Below are 13,926 nucleotides of genomic sequence, written 5' to 3'. Positions count from 1 at the left end.
TTCTTTTAAAGAATACACCATTTTATACAATTGATTGTACTACGATATAATATCTCTTATTACGATGATTCACACTTGACTAAATAGTACAATCTTATATTGAAAGACAGAGAACATAAACAAGAGATCAATAGAGGACAATTTTGTTTTCAAAAGTACGTGCTAGTACAACTGAAAAAGATCAACGATTTGCGTCAAAGAATTTTACACAATAATATGCCTCGCTCTACTTCCCTTTAAATATCTCCGAAACTAGTGCAAGGATAAAAAAAAAGTATCCTACGAAAATTGCTGGTCTTGTTACGTAGAATAAGATCCCACAATAAACAATATAGGATTCCATTTGAAAAAACAAAGTTGACCTTAAAATGACCTTGAAAACGCCACCCAAATAAAAAACTGATACTGCCTCCCTCTTTCCCCCTCGAAATCCTTGGACACGTGTTTTACACTTTTTTAATATCTTTCATAACTTTTGTAGATATTCGGCTGGAAAGTTATCAAATGAACACCTTGTATATGAAGCAAAGTGTTTATACGATGCTATAGGTTACTGAAAAGTTGAAATATGAATTTGATACTCGTTCCACGCGCTAAATAATATTTCTATACAAGCGCAGTCATTCATAGTGTTTGCACGTATGTATGTATACTATTCCGGCAGTCCTCACCGAGCATTCGTAGCAAACACATAAATTTTAATTGCGAGCGTAATATAAATACTCCGACGAAAAAGAAATTGAATTGCTCTTCGGCTTAAAAAATCGGTCAGTGAATTTCATTTTGTTTAGCCCGGCCGCATTTCATTACACCGGCGTCGTTGCGTTATCATAAATCTCATTTGCCTGGGTAATTCTGCTCCGGAGTATAATTTTGGCCGCGCACGCGTGAGCTTTTGTAATTACGGAACCATGCAAAAGAAAAAGCGTGTTCGCCAAATTAATTTCCTTTGTAAAAGACCGACGGATTGCAACGTTCAACGTGCGACGATGAACTCGAATTTAGTTGACAGCCGAAGTGAATTAGAAGGGCGGACACAAAAGTGTCCGATTACCTTTTGTCCAATTCGTTCTGTAAACCGAAATTAAACGGCCGCCGTCACCGTTGCACAATGTTTTTTCACGAAATTATAATCCTCGTATTTCCGTACCCTTTCTACGGCAGCATATTTCAAGCACCAATGAAACACCGATCAATTTCTGTCTGCGACGAATAATTTATATACCAGTGCTCTTTCATCTGTATTTCGGATATTCCTCCGCCTGTAACACGCCATTCTGAATAACGAAACTGTAGACCTGAAATTCTCATTTCACAAAAATAACCAGTCCCGCCATTAGTTGACTACAGGGTGTTTCCGAAATCGCGGTACAAGTGGCTAGATGGTGATTCTATATGCAAAAAGTAGTCGAAAAGAAGGAGCAACATTTTTTAGTTCGACGCCTCATTTTCGAGAAAAACGAGTTTGAATATTCGCCAAGTTCGTGTGCTCTAGTACAGGCCTGAGCAACATCTTCCCCGCCGTCGTTTCACGACCCCCACTACCAGTATGCAGATTCCAAATGGAACTTCATATTACCCTACCGTGCTTTAACCTCGTATATAGGTTCCTATATGCCCCCCTCCCCCTCTCCGCTCTCTTCTCCAGCACTCAGTTATAAACGATTAAAACTGCGATTATGAGAAGAAAATCGTGAAAAACGAAAATTTTTCCCATTTTTAATCGTCTATAACTCGTAAACGAATTAGCCAATATGGGTAAAATTTTCACCGTGGATATAATTTATTCGAGTAAATAAGGCACATTTTTTAAATTTTCAATACAGGCTCGGATAAAAAAGTTGTAAAAGACCAATTCAAATTTTAAAAAAATATTTGTTACACCTCGTCTAATAAACTAATCCCTCTAGCTTCTCAAAAACGCTTATATCATTTAGTCTAATTTTAAAAATGTTATGCTCTTTCAAATAGTGTGGACTCAGTTTTGCTCTTCACTGTATACTGTATCTGTATGCATTGTTTTATCAGCAATTTTTGTAGTAATATTCATATTGTTGAAGTATTTATGCAGTCTTTGCCACTTACGATGGAAAAGCGTATGTGCAAACAGTGAAACAAATAGTGGAAAATGGTATGTTTATGTAATGAAAAGAAAACAGTGAGAAATTTGGGGAAAATCTTCTAAAAATGTAATAAAATGAAAGAAAGAAGAACGACCAAATTGTGATGTAAAATCACAGACAAAGGAAAGAATAATAAGATTATTTAATGGTAAAGATTAGTAAAAGATTAGAGAATCTAGAAAAATATAAAATTAGCAAACAGAAGTAAGTGTAACGAGTAAAGGAGGCAGGAGAGATACAACACAAAAAGTACAAGTGGGAAGAAGAAAGAAAGTACAAAAGGTTTATAAGAAATGTAGAAGTAAAAGTGAGATAGAATGAGAAAAAATTATTCAAGGATTAACAGACAAGAAAGAGGCGCACTAGGTAAGGAGTTCGCGGCAATATTAAAAGAAATTAGGAGCGAAATGAAAGGGATAAAGCGGAGAGTAAGAGCGGAGAAGGCCATAAAAATAGAAGTAAAAAGCACGTGGGAAGAGCTAGTAGAGCTGGAATAAAAATGTAACTAGAGAAAATTGTAGTAAATGAGAAAGGAGGTAAAGGAACAGAAAAGATGGGTGGAAACAATTAGTGGGATATAATGGAAGTTAGGAATTATGCAAAAAAGAAGAATGGAAACAGATGGTTGAATGAGTTGTAAGAAAGAAGAAAGAAAATTGTGGAAGATTAAATGAAGAGTGAAAACAAAAAACGGATACTGTGACAAAAATGCGCGAGAAGATGAGGATTTCGAAAAAGAAGTAATGAAAAATGTATTATTATCTAAATGTAACATATTACCCCTGGGAGGAAATACTCGATCAAAATCGTGAACATGATTGGTAAACAAATTATACGGGCGTATATTAAATATGAATAATGTACAATACACAGAATGAATCCCAGTAATATTCGACTTATTTAAAAAGGCGATAACTTTGTTTAATAATAGACCATACGAATTTACAAACTTTCACCATAACAACTTTTTCTGTGGATCTATATTGAAAACATAATAAATACATTTTGTAGATCTATGTCAATTACACATATTCTGAAAATTTCTTCAAAATTGGTTGATGCGAAAAAACGACCGGCATGAAAGATATAAAAATCCTGATTTTCACGATTCTTAAGTTTGCAGTTCATTGCAACGTTGACCGGGGTTGATGGAATATTCAGGATATGTACATATAATGGACACAGATCAGCAAAATTAAAAATTAGTAATATTATTTAAATTTTCAATACAGACCCACCGATTGTTGGGGGTATAGTTGTGAACAACTTTTTTACATGATACCGCCGGACGACCTTCGTGTCCGAGATATTTGAAAAAAACTGTTGCTACTGCACAGACTCCGTTTTCTAACCTACAACACGACCTAACCCAGATTTTAAAAAAAAAACAAGCATATTCATTTTTATATTAATATTTTCTTCATATGTATGTGACAAGTTTCATCATTGGATTCACTCTTATCGGTCAAAATATGAATTGATAGACACTTGGTTTGTTTGATTGAATAATTTTTCGCAGGGGTAGTATAACACAAAATGGTATAACAAGTCATGAGATCATAAGATTACTACTTTCAGTAGCACCGTTTATACGATAATAAAGTTTTACCGTCTAATTTAATAATCAGAGCAAAATATGTAGGTCGTTAATACTTTTGATCCTCGTTTATAAATGACCCTGAAGCTATAATTTTCCGGATGACGTTCAGTTTAATTAGATTCCATCTTTAAATCAAATATCTAAAATAATCTGTTTAAAAGCAGGGCGATAATGGCGATAAGAACAATTTAATTTTGGCATACAAATCCATGTTACTCGTCGATATACAGCTTGCGTTAATTACATGCAGTATCAGATTAATTCGGCGACTTTGATTTCGCGTTGAGTTCGCTGCTTTTTAATATTTCATACGTCCGCCAACGTTTGGATTCCGGTAACAATGGCGAGATTCTCGCATCATAAATATTGCTTCGAACACCGTTAACCGTCTGCGAAGTATCCTATCATTAAATGATGACATTCTGTAATTAGTTTCCAAGCACGATTTTCATAAATTTCGTATTACATCTGACATTTTGTCGCGAACGAATAACAGCTGTCGTGGGGCAACGAAGACGCGAGACACCAGCGAACGCGACGAAGGTGCGTGCTGCAGGAAAGAGAGGTTGGTGGGAGAAGCAGCAGAAATTTTTATAAACTGCTTATAAAGAAAACTATAATTTCTTTTTTCATTTTTAAAGGAGGGTTTTGAGAGGAACACAGATTAAATGAAAATGTGTTCCTTCTTTCAATATTCTTAAATTCTTCTAATGTCTTCACTGTTCACTAGTACACCTACAGTGAATCATAGTAATATTCGGACGCTTTCAAAAGGACGATAACTTTTTAAATATTGAACCATACGACTTGGACTCTTTTGAGAAGTTAGTATAATTAGGTTACTACACACATGGTATGAAGACAGAAAAATTTTGAAAAAATTGCAATTGGTCGGAATTCCAGAGAAAATAAAGGAATGAAATACAACTCTTAGTATTTTAGCTGTAATTCCGACCAATTGCAATTTTTCCAAAATTCTTTTTTACACGTCATGTAGTAAACTAATTGTTCTAACTTCTCAAAAAAATTCAGTCCGATATTAAAAAGGAGATCGTCCTTTTAAAAGTGTCCGAATATTACTTTGACTCGCAGTATTCATTTTCATCGTAAATGCATAAATTCCGCAGTATCAGCATTGTGCGTCTTACGATGACATGTGAAAGGCAAGCTCCGTAAAAAGCTAATTTCTAATTATACGATAACGTGATGCGAGTAACGCGTGCTAAGAGCAGACGAAATGCTTTTGCCATCATCGCGGAGCAATACCGACCAGTATCATGTATTATGCGACAGTTTCCGGAGCAAGGCGATTTTCGCGTTTTCTGCACGGATGCTTTTTGCTCTTGCGATTTTGCAACGTCGCGTTTCGCAGCGTGGATTACAAACGTGTTTTATCAGGGAAAGGGTTTTATCCAACACACCCCCCCCCCCCGCCATTACCCATGTACCACTATCGTCTTCTTTGCACGTATTTTCCACGTTTTTCTTAATCAGGAAGAATATTTATTTTATACTTTTCGTGTGAGCACACGCCGTACAAATAAATCTGGAATGTGCATTTAGGTAACAACGAATTGGGAAATTTCTGGTTTCCAATATCCGATAACCAGAGAACCTGGTGAAGACTAATCCAAAACCTTTATTCAATACAACGACAAAGTACGTTGAGGCATGCTGCAAAATAGTTTCTATAAAAAAAGGTACGAGCAAAGATACTGATATGAACGTTTAGTACGTCTCTTGCATGTTGTTAGCGATGTATTTGTAACTTTATGAAATGAAATAACGAAATCGTTGAAAAATAAATACTCCTATTTATGCGATGCACACTACGTGATTACGTTATATTTAATTACAATATACATGGTCAAACATGCATAGACGGTGTGATGAGCGACGGGGCATGCGCGCCCTACGAGTGTGTGTGGTGGGGGGTGTGCGCTGAAACGCTCTCGGATGATGTACGCGCTCTTGAATGAGAGAGTCGGATTTTATGTATCAGTTAACAGTACTTTTCCTTTATAAAATATGTGCAATTATCAGCAAGTGTCTCGTACCTTTGCCTCACCGCACCCATGATCCCAACAAATTATATTCTTTATTTAAATTATACATTCAAAAGTCTACAGAATGAAAATTCTGTTCGCGCGATTAATAATACATTCACTGAACTTTATATTTATGCTCCGGACAATAGAGTCTCAAATAATATTTCGGCACGGCGACGGGCCCCGCTGATTGTGGCTTTGGCATTGGCTTAGTCGGAAACCGATCATTATTGCCACACCCTGATTGGACCATGTTTTTCGTTAATAATACCTTGACAAAGCGGCGGAAAACATTTTCGCAAAGGAATAAGTTATTTCACGTGACCTCTTTCAAGGAAATACAACATTTTTGGGACACTCTGTAGTTTGGATCTAAATACATAGTAATTATTAGGTATCTAGGGTAAGAGACCCAATTACTTTGGGGTGCAAATTACTGTGCCTATATTAATTATACATATTTTTAAAGCATAACGAACATTAACGTTGTCCGGAAAGTTCGTGTTGTTTTTCTGTAGGTGGCATTAGGATAAGTCTGAATATGTCAGAATGATTGAAAACAAATGGTATGTGTAACATAGTCCAAAAAGGTGATCTCTCAGGCATTTTTAGAAATAAGTTTGATTAGGATACATTAATTTTTTTAGTTGTATACGCTCTTAAATATGGAAGGGAACAGAGTGAATTCTAGGCATTTGATGCTTTTTTCTTCCAAAAGCTGTTGGAGCTTGGTTGGGATGTGCTACCCCATTCGCCCTATTAACCAGACATTACACCCTCAGATTTTCATCTCTTTAAGTCAATACAAAATTCCCATAATGACAAAAACTTTAACTCTTTGGTCGACATAAAAAAACACATTTACAAGTTTTTCGCCGAAAAACACAAGTTCCGTGAAAGATGGAGAAAGATTATGGGACAAAATGGCACTTATAATAATTCAATAAATGTATATCGAAATTTAAATGTACTGCGTTTGAATTTCCTTTAAAAATCGGCACAAACTATCCGGACAACCCAATACAACGTACATGTATATTAACTGATTTTAATGAAAAAAATTTAATATCTCGTTTTTAATATTCATTATGCTTTAAAAATAAGTATAATTAATATAGGCACAGGAATTGGCTCCCCCATAGTAATCTATCTATTACAATTAGACTATACATTTTCTCAGAAATTTATAAATTTATAGTAAAAAATTGTGAAACTGTGGTACAGTAAAATTTTAATCTTCTATTTATGAAGTATATCATTATTCTGTATGTGGAGAGTTGTAAGCTATAAATAAGTTCATACAAAATGCAATTTACAAAGGAAATTGAATGTACTATTTGAATTATATGAATATATGTACAGAGTGTACAGAGCCATAGGCGTATTCGGCATCATCGAAACGATGAAGATCTGCAAAAAAAAGTTGTCGCAAAATTGTCCGTGACCTTGAGTTTTAAGCTCAAATTTTTTCTATTGACATGACACGTAGAATATAATACAATAAAAAGAAATTTGACTTTTTACAGATCTTCATCTCTCCGTAGATGAAGAATACGCCTATGGCAGCGAAGACCAAACATTTCTTTACACCCTGTACATATATATTAATATATGTACATATAAATTATATTAATACAAAATATGTAATACATTATATTAAAATGTATTACTTCTAGTACTTATACAGAATGAGTTAAGTGTACTGTTACTAAGTATTTGTTCTAAAATTATTTCAGCTATCGACTTTATTTCTTTTAAATTAAATGATGGCTGATTATTTAGTCTACATAAGATTTTTCTAAAATGTGAGACATGACAAATTTTTAAGACTTATCGAACTGACAATGAGTAACATTTGCTTGAAGTATTTGTAAAGTAAGTAAAGTAACTATAGACCTACAATAAATTTTATGTTTCTACAAAGAAATTATTAAGGACAAAGAAGTTCTAATGATTGCAGCTATGGAGAAAATAATATAGAAAGGGCTTAATATGCTGACGCATTCTAAAAAATTGTAGATATCTTATTTGTAGCCCTTCCTTCTTACAAAAATTTCTTCCCACCCCTCTTGCCCCACTTAATTTAACAAATATGAAGTTAGTAGCTGCTACAGATTTGAAAAAACAGATTGTAACATATTGTATAGCTCACACTGTACATTTCACTGTATTCAGAAAAAAACGCTTTTAATCTTCGGCAATGATACAGGAAAAATGTTTAGGGTTTGCTAGTCGTTCATGTCAAATATTTCTGAAGCTGTTAATCGTAACAAATTAATAATTCGAATATAAGTAAAGAACAGTAATCAAGAAAAGTACTTGAATAACAGGCTATGCTCCTTTCGCTCAAGATTCTGATTTACTCTAATGATTAGTAATACATTCTTGCTTCTCCATTTTCTTCTTTCTTCTTCTAACACCGCTTTAACTCACCTCCCGCGTGAACCATTCTCTTTCCAAGCTTTTCTCCTTATCTTTATGTGTTATTCCCCTCCCCGATTCGATTCTCCGATTTTATCACTTGCGGCAGTCGTCAAGCTTCTAACCGACTATGCACACATTCCCAATGGAAACATCTATATACATAGGACGGAACAAAAGCCAAATGTTGGTTGATAACTCAACTGTTAAAGAGAACCGCTAATCGTGACTGATGGAGAGACAGGAGAATAGAACCGAGGTGCGCGTCGCGAATAAAAATGTGACAGATAAAAGAGAATGAATGTCGGGACGGAAAAAAGAGCAATAGAGAAAGAATTATAAAAAGAGGGGCGTAATGGAGTGAAGCATGTTGAAGAATATCTAAAATGATAACAATGAGCGGAAAGAAAAAAAAAGAGCACAAGTAAAATGGCGGGAGAAAGGAATTTAATACATTAAATGCAGTACTATTAGCAAAGTTTAGTAGATATTAACCTCAAAGTCAAATCATTACAGTTAATCAAATCGTCAGGCATCTTTATTACGTAAAGCAAATCTAAAGGTGTTGATGATTCCTCATTTACGGGAGACACGATTTTTCCAACAGTATCACGGAAATTTTCATTCATTTCAATCATTCGTTTTCACGTTTATGTTTTATCTTATAGCAATGTGCAAAATCTAATTAATGATATTTTTTGTTATAATTAAGTAAAAAAAATGGAGTACTCTACAATATTGTATATGTCAGCTTAAATGTAAAATGTTATTGTCGTATTTATTTTCTGTAATAATTACTCTTTCTGACAATAAATAAAGGTTCACACAAAATTTTTAATTATTGATTCAGTTTTGCTATACGCATCTTTAGAATCAGATTATTAGTAATTCGTTTGTAGTTATTCACGGCATATTGGAAACACGATGATTACGTATTTCCATACTTCTTTCCTGTACTAAAGTATTATATTGACGTTACTATTAATAATATCGACACATGACCGCCACAGCTGCATTTACAACGGCTTCTGACATAGACTAATGAATCCCGGGGGAAGAAGATGAACTGACAGAGTTCTAAGGGTGTCGATTTACTCTTATTACACCGGAAACTTGTCTTCACCGCAGTGGGGTACCGGTTGGTACGACATTCAAATGTCGATCAAAATTAGTCGAAAAAGATGGAAGTCTGCTAGCAGCTTGAACACCATGGAGATCCCTAACATGGTAATGAATTGCATTATATGAATTTTAATTGAAATTTAGAATTTGCTACGGTAACATCTCGACTTATTTCATCCGTATAATATATTATATATAATATAATAATGGCATACATCTTTGCCTAGATTAATTCGTCTCCTATTTATTCGCAAAAGATATCTAATACCTGCAAGTTACAATTAAAGTAACAATTCTATGATATCAAGTAATTATTCATTTTTTATTACAAATTATTCTCTGAAAGTTCAATTTATTTTTTATAACAAATTAGTAGTTTATATAAACAGATAGGAGAGGAAGAAAGAAAGAAGTAGTCTGAAATATTAATCAAAATAGGATTACCAGTTTTAATATCTTTTTCTTTTTCTTGCATTAATTAGATTTAAGTTAGAATAGTATTGATAGTATTGATGAATAGTAATCTTTTATCGCAGTAAATAGAAAAGCAAACAATTAAACTTTTGCGGAACACATACAATCAAAATATATTATTCATCCCACTATTGTATAAAATATGTCTTTTCATAATGTAGAATTTATATGTAAGAAAAATGTGTGGATGAGTACACAGATGATGCTAAACTTTTCATCAAATATTTAAAAATAAATTTAAGGGATAAAAAATCAATTTTCTCAATAGATTAAAACAAATAAAAAATTATAGAAATATCAATATTTTACTAAAAATTGATGTTAATATCAACTAATAATTTTGTAATTGTTTTAGTCTATCGTGTAGATTAATTTGCTACTCGCTCAAATAAACTTACGAAAGAATTCACGTTTACCAAAATGCAAACTCTGAAAACCGATTTGATATTTTTAATTCAAAATGATAAAAAAAGATAGCTACCGAAATATATTGAATATGCAAAATCATATCGGATTAGCCTCCTTCCGTTTCCATTTTCAATTTGAAGAAAAAAAAAATTCAATCCTGGTTAAGTTGAGCAAATAGGGTGGGGGTAACCAGTTTGTACACCTTTTGTCAAAGCTTTTTGATCGCCGCTCTTTTAGCCCTTTTTGAGAAATCGTCAAAGATGTAACCAGAATTCATGCACTTCTGGCACACACGGTTTTTATTTAGAGAGAAAACAACATGAATAATCCACAACAAAAATAGACGATCTTTTACGAAAATTTGCTACCGCAATCTCTCTCCCAAAACTTTTGGGATAAATCATAAATTAAATCATTCGACATACATAGGTTAACACCTCTTTATAAAGAATAAAAAGCAGCATCGATCGGTGCATAAGAAAATATGTAGTTCCATTTAAAAGATCAAAGTTGACCTCATAAGTCCTTGACGTGTTCCCCTACAAAAAAAAAAAAACTAATAATTCCAGTATATTCATCTCTAGAAACCATTTAATATCCATCCAAACATTTTTCGGTGCGAATAATAATGATAATGACCTAAATCAAGGTGGTAATATCTGGTGGCCCACCCTGTATATATAGTTTTCCTAAACAGTTTTTTGATCGCGTTATGCCGGAGTCTACCGGGTTAGAGCATGGCTCGATAATCGGAATACGGATCGAGATTCGAAGAAATCGTTTGAAAAAAGGAACCAGTCCTGTTCAAGTTCTCGATTTAACGACACGCATGGACAAGAGGGGAGAATGAGAAAACGTTGAGCTGCAAGCGACAAGTCCTGCTCACTGTCCCATTCTGCTTGAGCTGAAACGAAGGTCGTACGGACGAGAGAGATTTTGCGAGGAAGGTCGGCAGAACCAGCTGGAGAGTGGTTCACACCCCCGGAAGACGACGGTGGTGAGAGAATATCGTCTCGGATAGGTGAAAGATGAAAGGGGTGCGAGCGGGAGGTATTAAGCTGAGACTTATTCCTCCAGTAATTACGACTAATAGCCACCCCCTAGCGCCGGAGGAGCGAAACGAAATAGAGCCACCGGTATCTTGGCGCTGCCTGAGAGAGCCCGAGAGAATTCAGCGCGTCGGTAAACATCCGGACCATAAATTTTTCCAGGATTCCGAGGAATTTTCGTGCACTCCTCGAGCTCCTTGTAGATGTTCGGTGACGCTCCTTATTACCCAGAGAGGAAATGTCTTCGAGCGATTGTCGTGTTACTACTCGTCGTCAAGAGTGAAAAGATGCGACTGACTGAAGTATATCGAAATTGGAACAAATTCGCGCCGAATAAAATGCGAATCGATGGTTACCATCGATACCATATGTGCGAGCGCTATGATGAGTTTGTCTTCGACAGTTTCTGCTCGCAGACTCCGTTCCATCGAATTTGAAATTTTCGTCAGAAAATTAAGCAGTTTTTTCATTATCGGTAATATTTAGTATTTTCCTTTCTAATATTTAAAATGTATAGTATTTTAAGTTACAGAAATCGTGAAAATTCCAAAATGCAGTACCTAAAATATAAAAATAAAGAATTTGATATATGATACAATTTATTTGTATCGTCTGTTATAAACTAATGTTATATTACGTTACAATATTATATGTATAGTAATATCTATAATAATATTATAGGACAACATAAAATTGATTATCATTTATACAGTTGTAAGAAATCAGGAAATTAAACATTAGATTAGTGAACAAAGTTATGAAGTACCTCAGAAATTATAGTGATGGCCTCATATTGTATTTATAGTAAACAGTACTATTTGTGGGACTGTAGACAATATCTTCACCAGTTTTAATCTGAATTAATCAGATCATTTTAATCAGATCTTATAACAGATTCTGTTTGAAACATTCATTGCGAGTCTGGGGTTAAAAAAATTGTAATTACGAAGACTATCACTGAAATAAATGCTAGTAGCGAACGTGTTAAATTGTCCGTTATATTTGTGTGTGATTGAAGTAAAAATGTTGGTCGTTACTAATAAGATGGCGCTAGATACACATGCTAACTAATCTTGGGCAGTGTCCAAGTCTGAATCTGATAAACGATTACTCTTCTCGAAAGTTTCAATATAGGATAGAATATAATGGGGCATCTTCTGGAAAAGTTTTTTGATCCCCATCCAAATTTGTACGACACACTTACAGTGTCCCCAGAATTATTTACTTGTCCTTATTTCGGGGGCTGGGTAGATACCCCTGCCCACGGAAACAAGGATTACATAAATCTTCCGGGTACTCTTTTCTACCATTTATGTTCTTCCGCACTTTACCAACTTGCAAAACGTTGCAGACCTGTTCCTCGCCGGTCTATCTTCGATCTCGGCCATATTTCGCAAAAAGTCGGCAATTTGCTTCGACCCGTTCACTCGTAAAACGCTCGGCGCCGGTGAGAAAATCGCCACAATAATGGCAACCCTATAGACAGCCTGCAATGTATGTAGCACCGAATGGCTTTCCCCCGTGATTTATGCGCCGATCTTATCGCGTCTTTATTCCCTCAACTCATTGCAACGTTCCGGGCACGACCAGCGGGGCTTGCATTTCGATGAGACGCGAGCATCTTGCGTTCCGTACGAGAGAAACAATTACAGATTGGAAATTGCCAACAACGGTTCGAATTGATAGGTCACCTCCGCTATCGAAGTTATCGACGGTATCGTTAGTATCGATGCGACACGTTTCAGCGATCGCACGAATGTGGAACAAACTATAGCGTGATTAAAAGTTTCAAGAGTTTTGAACCATTGAGTCTCGTATAAGGGTCACCTTCGATTATGTCAATAGAATGCACAATAGTTTTCCTCGAATTCGAATAAAGCACCAAGTTCTGCGTGAAAAAAGTATTATACCACAGAGGGCTCAAAATTAATAACTGCAGGGACTTTCTCAAACTCGTTTCATTTTTTAAACATTAAAAATGAAGTTTATCGCGAGCTATCAACGATGGCCGTAAATTATTAGGACGTATTATTATTAACTGCAGAAACACTAGAAAACATTATTCCTTTACTCATAAATTTGTCTTAAAAATATTTTAGAAATTATCCATTTTAAGCCCTATCTGGTGTAATATTTTTTATGGAGAATTTGGTACTTTATCCGAATTTAAGGAAATATATTAGACATTTCATTCAAAAAACTGAAGGTGACCCTCGTATCTCGATAAAAAAGAAATGTAACAAAAAAGAAGTTGCAGCACTGTACGTCCTCCTGAAAACCATGCAACATTTGTTTGAACAATTTATTCGTACCACAAATAACATAAGAGTTACTTGAAGTCGTCAGGTTACGAGATTCAGCTTATAATGATATCCAAATGTGAGCATCTTCTCCAGTACTACATTCATTTTCATTGGTATTAAATTGTTTGCATCTGTGACTAATTATTCAAATATATACGAAGAAATATTTTTTCGTGACTTTTTCTCAGCATAAAAGTAGTTTTGATGACATTTTATTAATACATAAAACATAAATAATAGTAATACAATTGTACTTTACATTCGATTATACAAACCCACAATACCAGATGTATCCAACAATTCTGGTATGTATTTCCCGATAGAATATAACGATCAATCATTATCTCAAGTCATATTTACTTTTACGATACATAATAT

Source organism: Halictus rubicundus, unplaced genomic scaffold (assembly GCF_050948215.1).
Source record: "Halictus rubicundus isolate RS-2024b unplaced genomic scaffold, iyHalRubi1_principal scaffold0049, whole genome shotgun sequence".
NCBI lineage: Eukaryota > Metazoa > Arthropoda > Insecta > Hymenoptera > Halictidae > Halictus > Halictus rubicundus.
Note: the sequence above shows the minus strand (reverse complement) of the source record.